Source organism: Elephantulus edwardii, unplaced genomic scaffold, assembly GCF_000299155.1.
Source record: "Elephantulus edwardii isolate Elephantulus edwardi_28Jun2011 unplaced genomic scaffold, EleEdw1.0 scaffold00137, whole genome shotgun sequence".
Lineage (NCBI taxonomy): Eukaryota > Metazoa > Chordata > Mammalia > Macroscelidea > Macroscelididae > Elephantulus > Elephantulus edwardii.
In genome coordinates this window covers 5,550,265-5,574,143 of record NW_006399887.1, presented here as the reverse complement: position 1 = coordinate 5,574,143, position 23,879 = coordinate 5,550,265, and the positions used below count along the sequence as shown (strand labels likewise).

General features: G+C 37.7%; 1 protein-coding gene and 1 pseudogene across 4 annotated transcripts in view; one reads left to right on the top strand and one right to left on the bottom strand.

Moving 5' to 3' along the window:
- Positions 1–23,879, top strand: part of GABRB1 (gamma-aminobutyric acid (GABA) A receptor, beta 1) — an 878,739-nt gene that overhangs the window by 80,406 nt on the left and 774,454 nt on the right. The gene's annotated exons all lie outside the window — the stretch shown is intronic.
- LOC102855810 lies at positions 20,070–20,389 on the bottom strand (annotated as a pseudogene).

Below are 23,879 nucleotides of genomic sequence, written 5' to 3'. Positions count from 1 at the left end.
CAGCCCAGTTTAACACTCTCCTGGATAAATCTGTTTGTTTTCTTGGCAGTCCATGGTATATTCAATACTCTTCTCTAGCACCACAGCTCAAAGGCATCAATTCTCCTTCTATCCTCCCTAGTCCTTGTCCAACTCTCCAATGCATAACAAGTGATTTCAAAGACCATAGACTATCAGACACACCTTAGTCTCCAGAGTGACACCATTGCTCTTCAGTACCCTGGAGAGGTCCCAAACCGCAGACTTTCCCATTGCAATACATTTTTTGACTTCCTGGCTGCTGGTGCCAAGAGTGTTGACCGTGGAGCCAAGCAAACTAAAGTTGTTAACAATCTCAATCTCTTCACCAACCATCCTGATGCTGCCAATTGGCCCAGTGGTGAGAATCTTTGTCTTCTTGATATTGAGCTTCAAACTATACTGAAGGCTGCAGTTCTTGACCCTCTGCAGCAAGTGCTTTAGGTACTCCTCAGTTTCAGCAAGCAGGATTGTGTCATCTGAATAATACAGATTGTAAATAGATCTTCCACCAATCCTGACGCCACACTTCTCCTCATAGAGCCCAGCCTCTCGGATAATCTGTTCTGCATACAGGTTGAAAAGGTATGGAGCTAGAACACATCCCTGGTGTACACCTTTTGCAATTTTGAAACATGCAGTGTTTCCCTGCTCTGTCTGATGACTGCCTCTTACTGAGAAAATTATTAAAGAATCTGGATTCTATAAAGAGGTATGTGGCATTAGGATTGTGCATTCTACAGATCATACAACCTTGTTTGCTGAATGTGAGGAGGACTTGAAGCACTTGTTGCAGAAGATCAAAGAATGCAGCCTTCAGTATGAATTGCATCTCAGTGTCAAGAAAAAAAGATTCTTACAACTGGAATGATAGGCAACATCATGATGGATTGAAAAGAGATTAAAACTCTCAACAACTTTATCTTGCTTGAATCCACAATTCACACCTTTAGTACCAGCAAGTGAGGAAATTAGATGAATTGAACTGGGAAAGTCTACAGTTAGGGACTTCTCCAAATTATTGAGGAATAATGTCAGTTTGAGGATTAAGATGTATCTTATTCAGTCCATAGTATTTCTGATCATTTACTATGCATCTGAGAGCTTGACAGTGAATGAGGATGAAAGAATTGATGCCTTTCAACTGTGATGTTGGAGAAGAGCATTGAACATCCTATGGATGGCCAAAAGAACAAACAAATATGTCTTGGGAGTGCCCTTTGGAGACAAGAATGATGAATTGGCTCACATACTTTGGGCATGTTGCTAGGAGGGCCTATTCCTTGGAGAAGGACGTGATATTAAGAAGAGTGGAGGATCAGCAAAGGAGAAGAATACCCTTGACTGGGAGGACTGATGCAGTGACTGCCACAATGGGCTCTTGGGTGTCAGGAAGAGTGAAGATGGTACAGGACTGAACAGGGTCCAGGTCTTTTGTTCATAAGGCCGCTATGAGTCGTACTCAACTCGAAGGCATCTAACAAGAACAACAACAATCTTGCTATTTGGTATTTCAAATGCTAAAAAGCAATTACATTAGTGTTGAAACTAAGGAATGCCTGATCCAAGGCATGGTATTTTCAAGTGCATCCTATGTATCTGAAAATGGAATATGATTACGGATGACAGCAATGAGAAGCAAATGCTTTTGAATTGGGACTTTGGAGACGAGCACTTCCTGTCTCAATGACTTTGAAAAGAACAAACAAGTCTGAATTTTGGAGGAAGGTAACAAGGGTGTTCCTTAGAGGCAGGGATAATGCAACGCCATCTATTATACTTTGGCCGTGTTGTCAAGGAGGCTCAGGCCTTGGAAAAATGCATCATGTTGGGAAAGGTGGAGGGTTCAGAAAAAGAGAAGACTCCCTCAGCAAAACAGAATAACACAGGGTAACAATGAGCTCGAGTATTTCAGAGATGTGAGGACGGAGCAAGACAGGACAAGGTTCAGATCTGTTGTTCACAGGGTCATTACTATTCATAGTTATTTGATAGAACCTAACAACAGCAACAATTTAATTATATTGGGATGAGGGCTTCCAAGGGTTGAATTTATTAAAAAAAATCACCTTCATAGGATATTCTAGTAATGGATTAAAAAAATAGCCACAGATGAAGCTCTGTAAGTCAAAGGTAGTCAAGAATTAGTTTTCCTCCTGTAATTCTTGTGTGGATGTGGGAACCATATATACCTGAGTGTTCACTAAATCAATGACACTTCTGATCTTCACTGTTTTCCCAGTTGGACATGACTTTGTGTTGTTCTTTGTTTATGCTCCATTTCCCCAGACATACTGCTTCTGTTGATTGCAACACTTTTGGCTAGGTCCCTGATCACCTATATAAGCCTGATCAGTTAGCTCTTTTTCAGAGGCTGGTCCCTCATTCCTTTGGCTGCTGGTTTGAAGTATTGCTTCTATATTTACTTGCCTGGAGTAACTCGTTGTTTTGTCTTATAACAGTACCAGCTAGCATGCACATCATTTCAGACAAAACCAAAGTTCTCTATGTTCTTGTAAGCACAGATTGTTGGACGTCATCTTTGTGAGCCATTACTACATTTGGACTAGTTCGTTCTGATGTAGTAAATGCTGTTGATATTGATCTTAGGCCTTCTTGAGACTAAGCAGTTCATTTCCTACAAGCTATAAGATTGTTGTCAAGATCCCAGCAACTCCTTTCTCTGGATAACTGTCTTTCACCTTTGATTCTTAGTTGAGAGGTCTTTCCTCATCCAGTAGGTAGTTGTCAATGACACATTAAAGGCAGCACATTTGCCTCAAGATACAACCAACTCTTTGGTACATTTTGTATCCTAAAGTGTACCTGGGGTAGATTAAAAGCTGTTCTCTACCTAGAGCTTGGCTTGCCTATTTTCCCAGTTGGATCTATTCTTCTGCTTCCCTACTGAATATATTGCTTCAATAAATCACTTTCACAAGAAGCTTTGCTTTAAGCTCCACTTTGAGAGATCAAAATTGAAGACAACATTCCTTTGTCATTGGCCATCTGCTAAGATCACAGGCTTGAGAATACATCTTAGCACGTCTCATGCCATAAGTTAGGCCATCATCACCTCCGGTGTGACATCACTACCTGCTGAAGCCAAACAAACATGGGCTGATCTTGCTTCTTTTTCTCCCTCAAGTCCATTCTTTTCTCCCATATAGGACAGAAAGTTAGTTCCACAAACATAGAAGTGTGATAGCATTCTACTGGAAGTTGAATTGTCCCTGAGTCCTGAAAATAAATCAGTTTACCTTAAATACCTTCTTGTATCTTAATTTAAAGGATCAGATTTTTGGAGAAAGTTCCAACTTATTTCCTTATTTCTGGGCTTGTTTGAATCTAGTCTTCTTTCTGAGTAGAGTGGGCCTTTATTAATTTTTTTGTTTTGTTTTTTTGTTGTGTTTATTTAAATAAAATTTTTATTTTATATTGGTTTGTTTACCAAGTTCATATACATTGTTATTCACACCAGACCCCATTTCCTTTTATCCATCCCTCCTCCACCCATCAGTTTGTGAGACCATATAATTAATATCACCTCAACCATCTACCCTTTAAAATCTTTAGATCACAGACTATTTTAAGAAGGATTTTAAAAATATGTGTGTTAATCACCCACATTTGTCAATGACCTCCTCACAGTCTGCCCTAAATGTGCAATAAAAATAACAAAACTTAATTGAGAACATGAAGTAGCCATAGAATAGATGTATTCTTATTCCATGTCATCTGGATTATATTCTTTAAGAATGCCTTTGAGACAAATCTATTTTGAGTGGAATGTACTATCAGCAAGTTTTCTATTATTTACAAATTGCTAAGTATATCCTGTCAAAACATTCCCTAAAAATACATCACATTCTCTCAATCATGTTAAGAAAAATATAATCATTCAATGAAGAGTTTGCCTACAGAATATCACACCCTTCTAAATAAAGTTTTAGGGAAGTCACATAAGGTACTTTGCTCTAGTTTTATTCGTTGTCTTAAAAATAGCTTATTGAAAACCTGTGGAGTAGTTTTAAAAAAAGCTTTTTAACCTATCATATCTTTTTTTTTATTAATGATCAGATCGTAATAAAAAGAATTCCTTGCCATTCAATAGGAACAAATTCAAACCAACCATCCAGGGGGTTTTCAGAGATTCTCACCACTGGGCAAGTTGGCAGCATCATGATGGATGGAAAAGAGATTGAGATTATTAACAGTTACAGCTTACTTGGCTCCACATTTGACACTCTTGACACCAGTAGTTGGGAAATTGAAAGACAAAAAGAGAAATCACATTAAGTAAATCTGCTGTCACAGACCTTTCCAGAGTACTGAGAAGCAATGATATCAGTCTAGAGACTAAGGTGCACCTGATCCAAGCCATGGTCTTCACATTTACTTTCCATATATCAGAGATCTGGATAATGGCTATTGATGACAGAAGAAGAATTGATGTTTTTGAGTTTTAGTGCTGGAGAAGAGTCTTGAACACATTATAGACCTCTAAGCAACAAATAAGTCTGCCTTGGAGAGGGTGAAACCAAGTTTCTTCCTGGAGGGTAGGATTTTGAAGCTCTATCTCACATACTTTGGGCATGTGGCCAGGAGGGAACAGTCCTTGGAGAAGGGCATCATGCTTGGTAGGGTGGAGGGACATTACAGGAGAGGAAGACCCTGGGTGAGATGAATTGATACAGTAACTAGAGCAATGGATGTAGGTGTCTCTGAGTTAGTGAGACTGGTTCAGGATAGGGTAGACTTCAGAGCTGTCGTACATAGGGTTGGTATGAGTTGCACGTAACTCAATGGCATGTAACAAAGACAACAGTAACAACAATAAATCACATGGGAGAAGATTCCTTATTTTTCTCCAGTGAAGCAGCTGGTGGATTTAAACCATCTACCTTTGGGTTTGCAGCCAGACGCTTTACCTGCGAGACTGTTCACTTGGAAATTTTAGCAGCTTCTGGATAATTTGGGTATTTGTTATTAGGTGTCATCAAGTTGACAATAATTCATAATGAACCTATGAATAACAGATCTGCATCTTGTACTAACATGCACCATTCTCACAATCTCTGATTCACTCAAGCCTATTTTTACAGGCACTGTGTCAATCTATCTTGTCAAAGATTTTCCTCTTTCTGATCCTGCACCTTTCCAAATATGATGTCTTTTTTCAAGGATAGGTCCCTCCTAGCAACATGCAAAAAATACAGAAGACAAAGTTTCACCACTTTTTCTCCAAGGAGAGCTCTAGTTGCATTTTTTCCAAGATAGATTCATTTGTTACTAACAAATGAGCAAAGGTCATGTGAGGATGGCCATATCTGACCTTTCCCAACTTCACAAAGTGAAACTGTCCCCATCAACAGTATCAGTAGCACAAAACCCACAATTCCCATGAGGTCAGACATGTTCCCCATGCCCTCATACTTTTATCTACTCAGTACCAATCTTACTGCTTTTCTGGGCCCAAAATCCTATGCAATAGCTCACAGATCACTAGAACTAACCATATTGGGGAAGTGAAAAGGTTATAATCCAGGCTAATACCAGAATACAAACAGGCCAGCTTCCAAAATGTGCTTTCAGGCACCTGAGCTGTGAGCCTCACAGCTTAAGGCCAGTGTTTACAAAGTTTTCAGCCCTGCCAATAGTGGCTCCTCACCCTAATTGTCCAACAATCTTGGGGGGAAAAAAACTTAGCTCTGGTTCTGGGGCTTAGGGAAGGGTTTACCAGCAAGCTCTATTTCATTTCAGATCTCTCTGGTACTCTGCCTTGGCTATGGCTGCTGTTGCTGTAGATGTATCTGGAGTAAGAATTTCTGGTTCTGAAGAGCATCCTACATTCTTTTCTTTTCTTAAACAAATATTTTCTTTCCTATTTTGCTGATGGGGAATGTCTATTCTGCTGCTGGAGCCACTCAATTTGTTGGCGAGACTTGCCATTACCCTTGTAGATTGGTGAGACTGGCCAGTTCTGGGGTGGAATGATGAGACAGCCAATCTCCTGGTGGATAGGTTGACACCCCCTCTCCCCCACTTACATATTCCTGGCCATCCATGTGGCAGAGTCAAATTCAGTGACTGGGAAAGCCATATTGAAAGATAAATTCTACAGTTCATTTGGCAGTCCATGGGACTCACTAAACCTTCGTCTCACCATCGTCTCACCAAACCTTCCTCGATTTTAAACTATGCAGTGTTGCCTTTTTCCATTTGGCAAAGTTTCTTTATCTATATATGTATAGGTCTCAAAAAAGTACAATTAAGCGTTTTGTGTTAAGTGTGGGCTGTGAGATGTTCTCTACCTTCTGCCCCTCCCCCTTCGCCCTTTTCACTCTTCATTTTCTTATAGCTTCATTCCAAATGTCTCTCATTCATATGCATATGGATTCAAGTCAAAAGTACTTTCCCTTCCATTTTGATTACAACAAAAGTAGCCATTTTAACAACACCTCCAAACCCCTAACTTTTATCCTCAAAGTGACACCTTCACATTTCACTATTTTCATGGAAAAGACCTGAAATGAAATTTAAAATCTTTTCAAGTACAGTAAGCCCTGGGACAACAACAACAACAACAACAATGCAATATTACTGCCCCTAGCCAATGCATGTTGCTGTTGTTGTGTGCCGTTGAACTGAAACTGACCCATCGCTGACCTTTCAGTGGGCTTTCAGAGGCAGTAAATTGCACCGGAGGAGATTACTCATCCTTCTGCCATGGACGAATTGATGCTTTATAACTGCATATCTTTGCATTGAAAACAGAATTCCTTACCACTAAACCACGTATGATGCATAGGGACTTTTTAATCCAATTTTTCTTTTCCATTTTTAATGTCCACAGTCTTATTCTTCGGGGTCTTATGCTCTGGGGGGAAAAATCAGTAGGAAAATGAGATGCTCAATAAAGAACAAGGGCTCTGTCTTGACTGTCACTAATTAACTCCACATACATGGCAAATGATGTACACTTCCTGCTCCTCATGTGTGAAATGGAACTAATAATATTATTCCATCAGTTTTAGAGCATTAGTAGTCAGGAGGATGAGAGTGAAGAGTGAGTTTGAAGTATTAAATGTCATAGAAATTCAGTGTATTGTGATAAATGAACACATTAGCATGGACTGCTGTGTAATCTTTCATAGGTAACTCATGTTCTTTTTAATAAGGCCTTCAGGAGACAAATTCTTTAATCAGAATCTATGACCTATTGGTCTTGAGAACATTCTGCCAGTTCACTGGCAGGATGCTTAGGCTAAGAAAGGAGTTTTATGACGCTTCTCCAGTGGTACTCCAATTTATAGTTTTGTGAGTAAGAACACATAGAATCTACTGAGATTTATAACTTCACGGAATAAACCATGCCAGCCATCCTTAACAATATTTTGAAAACTACTCAATGTGCAAGGCCAGTGCATCAGGCAGATGCATCTTTATAGTTTGAACTGTATCTGGAAGCTGTGATGAAAAAGAAAGGGACTTAGCACTAATCCTATAATATTATGTTTTACAATGAACAGTGATCCTGGGGAGTAGAACATTGTGAATTTAAAATAATCCCATCCTAAGAGGGCATAATGCATCTTTTGATATCTTTCAAAACCTGTCCAAAACTAAGACCTAAAGTATTTAATGGATTAGCTATAGCCACATAACCAGATTTTTCTATTCTCAAATCACTATGAGATCTCAATGATACAAGCGTGTCTGTGCAAATTTTCGAATGCTATTCAGGAAACCACACCTCTGTCGTTTAACTGATCAGAGCCTTCATTCTTATTCTTAATTTGCAAATTTAAATAACCTAAACTCTGTAGTAGCACCAGAGTGGAATAAGATAATCCATATTAAAACAGCCAATTATCCAATGGGAAATGGGCACAGGATATGAACAGACACTTCACCAAAGAAGACATTCAGATGGCCAACAAGCACATGAAGAAATATTCAAAATCCCTAGCTCTAAGAGAGATGCAAATCAAAACAACTATGAGATATCATCTCACCCCAGTAAGAATAGCAAAATTTAACAGAACAGCTAGCAACAAATGCTGACGAGATTGTGGAGAAACTGGAACCCTTATTCACTGTTGGTGGAAGTGTAAAATGGTGCAACCACAGTGGTGTGGTGCTTTCTCAAAAAGTTGCAAATAGAGATACCATTTGACCCAGCAATTCTAATACTGGGAATATACCCTAAAGAGACCATAGTCGACATCCGCCTATGTTCATTGTGGCTTTGTTCACAATAGCAAGGAGTTGGAAACAACCTAAGTGTCCATCAACAACCAAATGGATAGAGAAGTTGTGGTATACACACGCACACAATGGCTACGCTGCATTGAAAAACAAGGAACTCATGCAATATTATTCAAAATGGGTGACCCTGGAGGACATTATACTGAGTAAAAGATCTCAGTCACAAAAAGACAAATACTGCATGGTACCACTGTTGAATGGGACTGACATCAGGGTTGGTGTAAGACTGAGAAAAACTGAATAGATTATGTATACGGAATTGAAACAGATGAGGGAGAGAACAGTTTAAAAGCAATATATGATAGGGTATTATGATTATCACAGGAATCTAGAATTAAGGTTGCATAGTGGAAGTCAGTCAGGGAGGGGATAGTGGGATTGTATACAATGGATAAATTTATCTTTTACTTTTCAAAGAGATGATTGATCTGAGGAGGTGGCAGAGAAAAAAACTGCAACAATGAATGAATGGAAGTCCAAAATATCTTTAAATGTTCATTAAAACTAGTAAAATGATAAATCCATTTAAAGATTAAAAGAATAAATATTTTTTAAAAGAAAAAGAAAACAAAACAGCTAGAACAAATGCATATAAATGCTTAACACTTACTGAACGGCCAAGGCATCAAATGTCCAATTCACAAGTTCATACTTCATTTTCTTTTTACTCTAAAATTTTATCCCATGTCATCTCTATTCTCAGTGCTACAAACATTCAACTTAGGTCTAATAATTTTGTATTAAAAGGATCATGGTGTTTTTGTTACTGAGTCTGAACTGACTCATAGCTGACCCTGCAGCTGGCCATAAGTTGCATAGGAGATAGTCCATCTTTTTCAAGATGAGCTCCTGGTTGATTTGAACTATGTACCTTTTAATTTTATTTTCTCTCGTAGTGCCCTTCTGTACAAAGGTGCAAAACCTTGCCAATCTCCAGTCTCTATTGTGCTTAAACATATCCTCCAATCTCTGCTGTGCTTAGACACATTGGTACAGTTTTGTCAGATGTGGGTAGTCAACTCTTACCCTTGTCTGCTTTAGCCTGGAAGATATGTGGAAAGCTCTCCATCTTTGCTGATCTTGTTATCATTCGAAATACTGATAGTATGCCTTCCAGCATCACAGCAATATGAAAGCCATCCCAGTATGAAAAAAAATAATGAGTGGTGGTAAAGAATAATAATTTAAGGAGCTCTGGTGGCCTAGTGGCAATCTCAGAGGCACACGGTTTGAATCCACCAGATGGTCTGCTGGAGAATGAGGAGCAATCTCCTCCTGTACCAGTCAGATCAGATTTGATGGTACACATCATCATTATCATCATCATCATCATCATCGAATCATCATCGAATCATAATTTATACTCTTTAAATATGCCTCCTACCCTAGATCTCACATAATCTATTTGATGAGTTTAGGTTTATCAAAGAGAGATTGCTGGTGGTGTAGTCCCTAGGGAGTTGCACCGCTAAACCTAAAGTCACACCCCGTTGGCAGTTCTAATCTCCAGTGGCAGAATAACAGGCAGCTTCTTCCTATGCATTTTACAGCCTCAGAAACCCAGTAGAGGGTCAGCAAGGAATTATTTCCAACTGGATGACAATGAGTAAGTTTGAAATTTATCAGATTTTTGTATATACAGAATTTTTGACACAGAGGTATTGCAATGACTTCATTCTCAGATAATAGAATTTATGAAAATTCAATTAACAATGTCAGGATATTTTGTATTGCAAAGTTTCTATTTTCATTGATTGACTTGGCAAGAATCTCTCTGGCTGAAAGAATGTACTGTTGTAACAACGTCTTGAGAAAGTGAATCCAGCTTTCCCTGGGACTCTATCATTTGCTCTATGATCAACAAGAACAAATGGTTTCATTTTTTTCTGAGCTTCAGCTTTTTTGTCTTATAAAGAGAGATGGCAAGGTTTTTTTTTTATTTGTTCATGGTGTTATTGAACAGCTGCAAATGCTTTTTGATGCAGTATGAAGCTACCCAAGTGTAGGAATTTCTTAACTTAAAGTTATTAGTATAGAGATCAGGGTTATAATGGATGGTTTCTCCTCAGCATTAGTTACCTGATACCACTGTCATAATATTTTTGTGATTAGTAAGGATCACTTGATATATTATTTGCTTAATGCTTTAAATAAACTGGGAAGGATCTGGTGTGAAGAAAAATGTATTTGAATGTTGTAAATAAACTAGTATAAAAATAAAAAATAATTTATTTTTAGAAAGAAACTTTATAGCATAGTAAACAAGAAACAGACGTTATTTGTAAAAGTAGAAGATAACTCATGAAATAAATGTAATCAAAACACAATTGGTCTAGCAGTACCATTCCTAGGTATATATTCAAGAGGCTTAAAAGCAGCTATGTACATAGACACATCACACCAATGCTATCAGCAATACTATTCACAGTAACCAAAAGATGGAAATAATAGAAACATCTATTAAACAGAAAAATGGCGAGTAAGTAAACTTTTGTTTCTACGTATGATGAATTACTGCTTTTGGAAGTGCCTTCCGTCAGCTATGACTCATAGTGACCTTATTACCAACAATTCAAAGGCTTGCATATTCTGCACCATCTCAGTCTTCATCATGCTCAGGTCAATTGTTTCAGTCACTGTTCCCAACTATTTCCTTAGGGGTTCTTCCTCTCTTTCACTAACCCTTCATTTTCCCAAGCATAACATTCTCCAGCACTGGCATCTCCTGACAACATGCCCAAAGTATGTGAGATGAAGTTTCATCTTCCTTGCCTCTAAGAAGTATCCTGGCTGCAATTCCTCTAAGAGAGATTTATTTAGGTTTTTATTTGTTTGGTTTTTTTTTTAGTCCATGGTATATATTCAGTACTCTTTGCAAATACCATACTCCAAAATTATAAATTATTTTTTGGTTCTCCTTATTCATTGGCAACTTTTACATGTATATGAGACCATTGAAAATACCCTGCCTTGGGTCAGATGCACCTTAGTCTTTAGACTTGCATCCTTGCTCTTTAGAACTTTGAAGAGGTCTTTGACAGCAGATTTGCAGAATGCAGCACATATTTTAATTTCTTGATTGTTCCTATCCTGGATGTTGATTGTGAATCCAGTTAAAATGAAATCTTTGACAACATGAATGTTTTCCTCCTTTGTCACTATAGTCCAATTTGTGATTTTACTATTAATTCATTTGTGAGCATTTTTATTTTCTTGGTGTTGAGACGTAATCCAAATTGAAGGCTATAGTCTTTAAATCTTCTTCAGGAGGTGCTGCAAGTCAGTAAGGTTGTGTCTTTTCCATAATGCATATTGCTAATGAATCTGTCTTTAATCCTGATGCCACATTATTCTTCACAAAGTCCAATTTCTTGCATTATTTGCTCAATGTACATAGTAAATAGGTATGGACAAAGGATACCACTCTATTGCAAACATTTCTTGATTTTTGAACTGTGTAGTAACCTTTATTATGTCAAAATGACTGCCTTTTGTCTATGTACAAATGTCGTTGAGTGCAATACATGGTTCTGGAATTCTCATTACTTCAATGTTATCCATCAGTTCCCATGATCTGCACAATCAAATGCCTCTGATAAAAATAAGTGAGGTCCTAAAATATGGTACAGCATATATGAATCTTGAAAGCAGTATGCTGAGTGAAATGAGACAGTCACAAAAGGAAAAATATTGTATGATTTTATTGGTGTAAAATATCTAAAACTGTATAGTTGTCACTTGCCATCAAGTCGAGTATGACCCATAGCGATCCTGTGAACAGTCAACCTGAAACCTGCCCTATTCTGCACCGTCCTCATCATCTCTTGACACACATTGCTGAAGTCACATGTCAATCCATCTCATTGAGAGTCTTTCTCTTCTTGGCTTATTCTTTATGTTTCCAAGCATGATAGTTTTGAGATGGAATTAATCATGGTTTCTAGCAACATGAAAGATATATTGTTGATATTGTGTACCACTGAATTAGAAGTGATTCATAGAAGGTTTTCAGAGGCAGTAAATTGCATGAAAGGAGACTGACTATCTCTCTCCTGTAGAACTTCTGGGAGATTTGAACTGTGTGTCTTTGGATTATCAGTACAATTCCTTACACTAAGCTATCAGAGTTCCCTCATGACAGATACGAGAAGAGATATAAAATGATTTAGATGTTTGCTGATGGAGGTGAATAATTTGGCAAAGGGTCTTGATGATGATTGCGCAAGACAACTAATGCAATTATTTTTATTGACTTAAGCATGTGAAGATTGGCACAGGATAGAGCAGGGTATAGGGTTGTTGTACATAGGGTCATTATGAGTTGCAGGTGACTCGATGGCACATAACAAGAATCATGTGAATAATATTGAGTTGGTGCATGTTGTATTTTACAAAAATTAAAAAGCACTATTATCATTTTTATCAAATTTCATCTTGATATGGTTACCTTCTATTCTTTAGATCTTTTCTCTATTAAAAAAAGACTAGTAGATGCAACAGAGATATTAAAAATTATACTAGCTTCAAACCAAAATGTTCTACAAGATGTAAATCAGATAGATATATAAATTATTTAAAAAGGGAATCATTTTCTCACTATGTCATTCTAAACCATTTTTAAATTGACTTACTATCATTTGTGGGGCATGCTAACCCATTTGACAGAAAACTGGTACATCAGAAGTGAGTGGGTTATTTACAATAGCAAAGAGATGTAAACTACTCAAGTGTCCATTAATAATCAAATGGATAGGAAAACTATGGCATATTTACTTAATGGAATACTATGCATCACTGAAAAATAATGAACTCTTAAAACATTACATAACACGGGTGACCCTGGAGGACATTATGCTGAGTAAAATGCTGTCTCAAAAGGTCAAATACTGCATAGCACTGAGGAGGACCAGACGCCATTATTGGAAGCCCAGCTTGCTCACGAGTGGGTTTCGGGGTTATTGAGAGTTCAACCTGCAAACAGATAACTCTCTGGTTTAATAATTAAAGAGAAATCTTTGTCCTCTGTCCTGTAATGGACTGGGAATGTGGAGGTCTCTCTTCCTGTAAATCATGTATCTTAAGTCGTCTCGGTCTCCCAACTCCTTTCATGTGAAAAGCAACATCTATCGTAAGGAACAGAGTGTGCACCCTCGCTATATTGTTTCTGTACCCACCTTTTATGATTCTATGTAAACTAAGATATGAGATCACTGTTTATTATGATTTTATGGAAACCCTAAAAAATGAGATCATTGCTTAGACCCCATATATTCCAATAAACACAGACGCATGGGGCTGCCGCTACCGTATCTGGTCCGGTCTGTGTGAGTGTGTTTTTCTTTATGGCAGTCCTGTCTTGTCTTCTGTGTATGTTTGTCTCTTTTTGTTCATTTCTCCCAGGAAAAAGGGTGGCGGATTGCAACATTGTACCACTGTTATGAAGCAGGATTGACATGGTGGTTGGGAGCAGAATAGCAATAGCAAAAGTGTGGGTAGATAATCAACCCTGTATTGGAACAGAGGGAGAAAATAGTTTAAAAGGAATATATGATTAGGCATCATATGTAAGACAACGGTTCAGAATAAGAGGTGCATTGTAAATGGGAGGGGGAGGGCAAAAGAAGCAGGTGAGAGGAAAATGTGCAACAATGAATGAATAAAAATACTACTTTTCTGTAAAATGTTGTTAAAATCACAATTGAAGGATTTTTTCCCCCTAAAGTGTTATAGACTTCTATGTTATATATTATTTTGCAAAATTGTTGTTCCTTAGGGCTGCATGGTATTTTACTGTGTGAATATTCCGCAATTTTTCAATCTACTTGCTTGTTGATGGACATTTGGACTGTTTCCATTTTCTTGTTCTTATTAGTGATGCTCTATGAACATATGTGTACATTCCTCCTTTTGTGCCTCAGTTCTAAATTCCTTGGGGACAAAGCAAAGTATTATAACGAAATGAAAGGAGCTGGAGTCAGAAAATCAAAAGAGAAGAACTCGCTCAACATTTCTCAAGTTAAAGAAACTGAGGACTAACTTCAAGCCTTGAGTAGCAGTACTTAAAAATCCTATGAGAAAATAGTGAAGTATCTAAGAAGCATCAAAAGAAAATTGAAGGAATACACAGAGACTTTGTACCAAAAATAATTGGCTGACATAGAACCATTTCAGGAAGTAACATCTGATCAAGAAACAATAAAGAAGAGAGTTCAAGCTGCTATAAAGGAATTGTATAAAAAATAAGGCCCTAGGAAATGATAGGATATCAATTGACATATTTCAACAAGCACATGCAGGCCTAAATGTTCTCACTAGATAGTGCCAAGAAATCTAGAACACAACTACTTGACCAACTTGTTCTCTTCCAAGATTCATTTTTATTCCCACTTCAAATGAAGTGATTCATCACACTATGGAAATTATTGAACAATATCATTAATATTACATGGAAGCAAAATCTTGCTGAAGATTATCACAATCCAACTTAATAGTACATCAACAGAGTCATACCAGAAATACAAGCTGGGTTTAGAAGAGGCCATGGCACTAGGGATATCACGCCAATGTCGGATGGATCTTGGCTGTAAGCGGGGAATACCAGAACAATGGATATTTGTGTTTTATCAACCATACAAAGGCATCTGACTGTGTGGAATTAAAAAAATTGTGGCTAACCTTAAGAAGAATAGTAATTGCAGAACTTTAAAAAAACATTTTTATTGACTTTCACATAATAATTCCTTTTATGTTTCATTTATAAACTTTGTGTTTTATACAATCTTTCATTTACATTATGGTTCATACAATCATTTGTGTACATTATATTTTATGCTATTTTTATTGGTTTGCTTACAAAGTTTATATGCATTGTGTTTCATACTATTCTTCATTCACCTTGTTTCATACAATCATTGTCGTGTATTATGTTTTATAAAATTAATCACCATTGGACCTTTCCCATCATTACTCTGTCTTTTTGCTCAGATCCTTCCCATTTACTTCCCCTTTCCACCCATTAAACAATGCACCCCTACCTATCCTCACCCCTCTAGGGAAGGCTCCCTCTTCCCCCCTTGAGTTTCTGTACATGTTTTACTAGTTATCCTTTTATTTTTAAAATAATTGTCTTATGCAGTATTTGTCCTTATGAGACTGTGTTAGTTCACTCAACATAATGCTCTCCAGCCTGTCCCAAGTTATGTAGTATTTTCAAAATCATTACTCTGACTACTGTGTAGTATTTCATTGTATGAATGGAATTTCTCACTTTCTCAATCCATTTGGTTATGGTTGGACATTTGGACTGTTTACATGTTCTTGTGATGGTGAATAATGCTGTTATGAATATTGGGGTACAAATTTCTATTTGTGTCTAGTTCTAATTTCGTTGGGGTATATTCCTAGTAGTGGAATAATTGGATTACATACGAAGTTTTTGTGTTCACCTTTTTGAGGAAACGCCAAACTGTCTTCCAGAGAGGTTGCATCATTTCACAATCCCACTCTTCACATCCTCTTCAACATTCATTGCTTGCTGGCCTACTAAACTTTGCCACTGCTACTGGGGTGAGATGGTATCCCATTGTGGTTTTGATGTGTATCTCTTTTATTACCAGTGATTTTGATCATTTCTTCATATGTATCTTGGCCACCTGAATGTCTTCCTCTGTGTAAAGTCTTTCTATGTCTTTTGCCCATTTGGTACTTGGGTTATCAGTCTTTTCCTTGTGGAGGCAGTGTAAGATTCTGTAAACTTTTGTTATAAGACCCTTGTCTGAAATGGTATTGCCAACTGGCATCCCAGAACATTTTTTTATAATACATCATATTTAATTACATTCATTAATTGCCATCAGTATTATAAAAAATGCATGAATAATTGTAACTCAAACCACAAAATACAGTCAAGAAAGAAAAAAAAATAAAACAAATACCTATTAAAATTTTTGATATGATAGTACATGAGAGCTGGAGGAAATGAAAAATACTACTTCCCCAGAACTTTTGATTTTGCTTATGTAAAACCTATCCCTATACCATGATGTTATTGTCTGAACAGAACAAGGAAACACTATTTTTCAAAATCAAGGAAGGAGTGTGTAGGGAAGTATCATTTCTCCTTACCTTTTCAATTTATATGCTGAGCAGATCATTTGGGAGGCTGGTATTGTAAAGAAGACTCTGGCATCAGGATTAAATAAATTCTCATCAGCAACATTCATTATGTGAAGACACAACTTTCTTGTCAAATCCAAGTAGTACGTGAAGAGTTTTCTGCAGAAGGTCAAGGACTGCAGCCTTCAATATGGATTGAAGATCAACATCAAGAAAGCTAAGATCCTTACATCAGGACAATAGGAAGCATCATTATAGTAGGAGAAAAGATTGAGATTGTTACCAATTTCTTTTTACTCCAATCCACAATCACTAATCTTGTCACCAGCAGTCAGGAAATTAAAAGACAAATTGCATTAGGAAAATCTGTTAAAGTCCTCTCTAGAGTTCTAAAGAGCAATGACGTTGCTCTAGAGACTGAAGTGTACCTGACCCAGGTCATGGTCTTCTCAGTTGTTTGCTATGCATCTGAAAGCTGCACTGTGACTAGACAGTGAATATGGGTGACAGAAGAATTGGTGTCCTCTAGCTGTGGTGCTGGAGAAGAGTATTTACATCCAAAAGAACAAAAAAGGTTTGCCCTAGAAAGAGTGAAAGCAGTTTGCTTCTTGGAGGCAAGGCTTTTGAAGCCCAGTCTCACAAACTTTGGACATATTGCCAGAAGGTACCAGTCCTTGGAGAATGATAACATTCTTGGAAGAGTAGAAGGCATAGTAGATGAAGACCCTGGAACAGATATATTGACACTGTAACTGTGGCAATGGTGTCGGGTGTGTCAGAGACAGTGAGGTTGGCTCTGAATAGAGCAAGGTTTAGAACTATTATTCATAAGGTTGCTTTGAGTTGTAGTCAATCAACAGCACATAACAAGAACAATGGCAAAAATTCCTAGCAGTAAAATATCTTGGTCATATGGGATTTCCATGTTCAGCTTTTTGAGGAAATTCCAATCTGCCTTTCAGAGTGGATATACCATTTTATAATCCCACCAGCAGTGCATACTGAGAAACATGGGGCGCAGGAGTAGGGGTTGTCTAGAGAACATTATGCTGAGTGAAGTAATTAAGTCTTATAAGGACAAATACTGCATAAGACCATTATTGTAAAGGTAGAAGGTTAACTGAGTAAGATGTTTATAAATGCTCAAAAAGGGAAGGGGAAGGAGAAAGAGGGAAATCACAAGGATAGCAGAGGATAGTGAGCATACGGAAGATGAAGGAATAGAAAAGATTCAATGTAGACTTTAAAAAAAATGGAGTAATAATAGGTATAAATCAATCGTAATTATCCTAGGAAAATAGTGTCTATGAATGATTGTATAAAACACAATGTGCATGAATGAAATACATTGTATATGAGTTATTATATGCAAACCAATAAAATATTAAAAGAAAAAAGAAATGCAATGAGATTAGAATCTATTGCCTACTCTAAATTTTGGCATGCCACTCAATGCCACTAAGTCTTACATGGTTAAATGCAGTTAAAGATGTTGTAATATAACACTAGCAAGGTCTCTCTTCTGAAACATGCATTGTGTATATATCATTTTGCACAGAATAGAAAGCACTTTTGTTAGAGAATATCTAAGACTGTCTAACTTTTCTAGAAGAAATTTTGTGCTCCTCACAATGTTCTGTCTTTACAAATAAGGTCATTCTGTCCTTCTATTGATATCACCAATTCAAGAGATGACCATGCTTATGTGGAAATGAGGGCATTCATTTTTATCTTGTCTGTAATGGAAGATGATATGCAATGGAGTATGTGAAATTATCAGATATTCATGAATAATAAGCTGCTCTGACCTCTTCTGCTAAAGTGCTATGGAAATGTCATGATTGATAGCATGCTATATCAAAAGGAAGGGGAAATGGAAAGATTACCTTACTCTCAACAAGATATTTTTTCAAGCACACAAGAATAAATAGAGCATTAGATGAATTTAGGAAACCATTAGTCTTGTGGTAGATGGGTTCTCAATGATTTAATGATGACCTGAAACTCCGGCTGTGGTAATGGCCTCCACTTTGTAGGGCAGGTCATTATGTTGGGTGATACTGACCTATGCTGCTGAGTGCTGCTTTTAGATTTTTGTTTTCTTCAGAGTATCTTGTTGCACATGTGAGCATGCCCACAGACACACATACACACACTCTGCATTATGCGTTAGTACACGGTAGGCGAAGCTGACTTGAATAAGCTTTTCATTTTTAGGATTTGCAGTGTTTAGTAATGCCTGGTGTTATGAAGTATGTGTTCCTGTAACAGAGATCTGGTAAGGAGATGTGCTGCCAGTCCACTCTTTGAATCCACCAGCTGCTACGAGGGAGAAAGATCAGGAATCTGCTCCCATGATTTACTACCTTGGAAAACCCACTGCAGGGCCAGTTATGAACCAGTTCTGATTGACTGGTATATAACAACAATGACAACAACAACATGCTCTTATAGAACTATCTGAATTTTTAATGACTTTCATAATAAAGTAACAAATACTGTTTATAAGTGTCAGGTTGCTGTGTTGTTAGGTGCCATTGAGTACAATTCACAGCGACCCTATGAACGACAAACCTGAACCCTGCCCTATTTTGTGCCATCCTTATTATCTCTAACACACTAAAGCCCATTGCTGAAGTCACTGTGTCCATCCATCTCATTGGAGGTCTTGCTCCATCTTTCTAAGTATGTTGTCCCTTTCCAAGGAATAGTCTCACCTGGCTACATGTTCAATGTATGAGAGATAAAGCTTTGCCATCTTTTCTCTAGGGAGTACTTTACCTGTACTTTTTCCAAGATGTATCTGCTGCTTGTTTTGGCAGTTCATTGGATATTCAGTGCTCTTCTCAAGCACCACAACTGAATGGTATCCATTATTTATTGTCCAGATCTTTAATGTGCAGCAGGTGACCATGCCTGAATCAAGTGCACCTTAGTCTTAAAATTGACATCGTTGCTCTTCCACATTTTGGAAAGGTCTCTGACAGTGGACTTGCCCAATGTAGTATGTCTCCTGATTTCCTGACTGCTGATACCAAAGATGTTGATTGTTGATCCAATCGAATGAAATAACTGACAGCTCTAATCCTTTCTCCATCCATCATGATGTTGATTATTGGTCCTATGGTGAGGACCTTTGTCTTCTTGACATTGAGATGTAATCCATACTGAAGGCTATACATCTTGATTTTCTGCAGCAAGTGTTGCATATCCTCCCCGCTTATAGCAAGCATGGTTGTATCATGGCATAATGCAGTGCCAGCTTAGTCCTTTGGACTGACTCAAGGGTGCTGATCAGGTTAAAGTGGTGTTTCTGTGTAGATGCCACAGTGTTTGTCAGTGTTAACCTATTACTTTGTCAACTACCTATTCTCCCACACACACCCAGGGATAAACTTTATTTACTGATTGCAACAAGATAAGTGGAAATACTAAAAAACACGAACATCATTCCCACCAGCAGCAGACAGGGTGAGGAAGGACGGTCCAGGTTGTTTGATCCCCGTGTGTCCCAGCAGATAGGTTGGTCCACTCAGCTGAGAGTTACCAGGGAAGGAGCCTAAGGCATCAGCCAAGGACAGAAAACTGAGCAGCCTTGGCCTAGACCTGAGGCAAGATGGATAGAGGGCATCTAGAATGCGACACCCCCCCCCCCGAGACTGGCATCACCATAGAGGTGTCCTGGGCTGAAGATTCTGTAGATAGGACATCACCACGACAGAGAATGACAACATGAGACTATTCATAATCTGTTTGGTATCCTCTGAGCTCTGGGAATTGGTGAAGCTGATGAAGGAACAGCAGACAGCTACCCAAGCACACACGTCAGCTTGAGCATCAGACCACACGTGCTGAAGATCATGCTGAGTAGGTCCATATAGTCCACCGTTGGGTCATCCAAGGCGGGCTTACACTCATTCGGAGAAGGCTTGTACCTAAGCACTTTGTTCGGCCTCCATGGGTCCGACATACTATTCTCTGACATAGCTAGTCAACAGCCTGCCACCCATTCTTAAACTAGCACACTTCTTGCCTCACAACAGTGCTGACTGATACTTGATTTCTTCTTTGTTATCATGATTTCTACCCTTAAAACGTGGGTCCCTTCATTTTTATTACCTTGATTTACCTTTGCTATTCACTGAGCTCTAGTGGCATAGTCTTTGGGAACTGTACTGCTAACCCGAATGTCATTCCTCTCTGATGGTTCATATTCACTAGCTGGTTTGTAGGGGAAAGATGGGCATTCTTCTCCCGTGTAGTTCACAGCCTAAGAAACCCAGTGGAGGGTCAGCTCTGAGTCATCTCCAACTTGATGGCAATGAGTCTGAGGTGTTTTTGGTGTGGTTTTTTTTTCTGTTTGTTTGCTTGTTTTACTCACTATTCGATAAATATCTCTAGATTTTTCCCCATCTCAGTGGATCTATTCCAGCTTTCTGATCAACGACGTATCTCATGAGGGTTCCATGTAGTCAGCCAACTGCTTTAAGTTTCCAGTTAGTTCACTCTTTCTTTTTCCAATCTCAGTCTTCCAGCCCCTACATATGGGGTGTAGTGATATATTACTTTATAGGGGAAAGTGTCAGCCTCAAACGCAAGGGGGAAATAAATAAGAAAGGAAATATAATTGGCAGCTGTTAAGTTAAAACTGACCATTTTTTAATCAAAAAGAATTCTTAGAGTCTGTCATCAACATGAATATAAAGTAGCTGTGGTTTCTTTCATAGAGGGTAAATGAAATTGAAAGTCTCAAGGACAAATATCAATAACAGCTTAAATAAACAGAATGTGTTGGGCTGAAATGTCTCTCCATTTCTACCAGCCGTCTGTTGGCATGCTTCTGCCAATATGTGCTTTGGCTTTGCAAGACAAGCACAGGAGAAGCTGTTTATTATCTTCTGTATCTTCAACTGGGAATCAGAGTGACCTATCACCAGTTAATTGATTAAGCATAATTATTGTCCATTCTCACAGATGCCTTCAAGCCAGATCTACGATTTGCAAGAGGAAAGTACTGAATTATCTTTTTTACCTGATGTATTAGACTCTCTCTCTTTCAAGTTTATGAGTCTGCATGCTTTGACCTTTTTCTCTTTCTGTGGAATCAGTTAATACTGTGCTGGGAAGCACTTAGCTTGGGATTGGTACAAACTAGAATCCTGTAATAGCAGGCACTGTTCGTTTTGAGTTTCCAATGCCTGCTTGGTTCTGACCTTACCATCTCTCAAGTTTAATTCAGGTCCAGGATCTGAGGAATTTAGGATTCCACAAATAAGGTATCCTAGGACACAGAGTGTTCACTGACTGAAACAAGACGAGACTGTTTAAACAAGGTAGGACAGATGACCCCATCTTACTACCTGCAAATGGATCGGTATACTTCAATATCAATAAAACACTTATCTGGGTTCTCTCTTGATTTATAAACTATCTCAATATCTATTCCTTGTTGAACCCTTGGGGATCCTTGGGATGAAGCAAAAACAAAGGGACAGTTATGGACAAGTTATTAAGATGCTGTGTAAGATTATTGCATATATTTTAAAAATCCCCATTTCTCCTTATTTTGTAGGCATATCAGTGACATATTACATAATTTGGGGTACTGCACTTAACTCACTTGTTTTTTATTCCAACCATCACTAAAATGAATGAGCTGAATTTGTCACTTACATAATTGGAGGGGAAAAAATATCAGTCAAACCTAATACTTTTATTCTGACCAGATTATGTTAAAGAAATATTAGTACTAACAGTTTGCCAGCTAAATAGTGTGCATCTTCTACCCACCCCCATCCCCACACCCCAAAGACTTGAGAAATTTAATGAAAGTAATCAAACATGCATCTTAAATTACATTGTGTGGCATTTTCTATTTTGAATTTTAAGGCACTTCCCCCCATGTCTAAAGCAAAAAGAAGTTCATGGGTAAACAAAATCCATTTTTCCCCCACTGATGCAGCAATATCTATGAATTCACATATTGTGCATGACCATAAAAGTTGTTTCATGTGGGTATTTGACACAGTGGTTGGGACCACATATTGAACTCAAGAAAACAACAATATTAAAGCAACAGGTTATTTGAAAAGGAAAAAGGAAAAAAGAAATCGCTCTTCAAGAGTTCTTATTTTTTAAGGAGAGGGAAGAGCATATTGAATTGTTTTAGTTATCACTGCTGCATAAAGTGTTTCCAAAGCTACTACCTTAAAACAACATTGCTTTTTTAAAAACGGCAAAACTTTGAAATGATTAACTAGCTTTATAATTTGAGCAATTCTGCTAGTTTTACTAGAGTTACTCATGTGGTCATAGTCATCTATCTGACAGTTCACTTTGGAATGTCTTTATTCACTTCTGGCAGTTATAGTTGGTTGCCCACTTTTTCACTCTCTGGTATGCTAGACTGGACTTCTTTATGGCTTGACAGTTCAAGATTCTGGGACGAGAATCGTGGTAGGTGCAATGCCTGTTAAAGTCTTCCTCTGACATTTGCAGTTGATTAAATTCTACCACATTCTATTGATCAAAGCAAGTAATAAGACCATCTGAGATAGAGTGGAGAAATAGACCCTTCCTTTTGATGAGAAAAGTAGCAACGTCACATACAAAAGTGCATGAATACAAAGAGTAATTTATTAGAACAATGTGCTGGACAATATGCCTTTTCAATAAGAGTAATTTAGAGGAACTGTTCTTAGGCCAATGGTGTTAACATCCTGAAATACATTATAAAGAGAGTTCTCAGGGCTAGATAAATTCAAAGTATTCAGATAAGAGTGCCACATGTTTTTGAAAGTAAATTATTTTTCAGATCCTTGAGGCTCCTAAGTATGCTCAGTTTTTTAACAATTAATTTTAATGAAAGTTTATAAACTTTGGATTCTTTGGGTTTCCATTCATTCATTGTTGCACTTTTCTCCCTGCCCACCCCTCCCCCCCAATTTGATCTTCTCTTTAAACAGTAAAAGAAAAATTATTTTATTGTTATACAATCCCTTCCGCCATGTCCACTTCAGTGTGCAGCCTTCATTCTGGACTCCTGTCATGACAATAATACCTAAGCATATATCCCTTTTCAACAGTTCTTTTCCTCATCTGTTTCAGTACAATATATATTATTTATCCTCTCTAAATACTGCGTAATACCACTGTTATAAAAGAAGACTGACATAAGTTTTGGGGGAGACTGAGAAAGAGTATGCTCGGTTTTTAAAAGATGAATTTATGAACTATGGGAATTGGTTAATGGGTCTTCTGTACTTCAAATGAAACTTCATTATCTATAATAGTTTTCTTTCTAGAAAATAAATTAGTTGTTTTCTTTTTTAAAGAAAATAATTAGTTTTATAATACTTAAGCTATCCTGTCTAATGCATCCCACCCTTAATATTGTTGTTTTTGTTGTTATGTGCTGTCGAGTCGTTTTTGACTCATAGCGACCCTATGCACAAAGCCCTAAACCCTGCTCTATC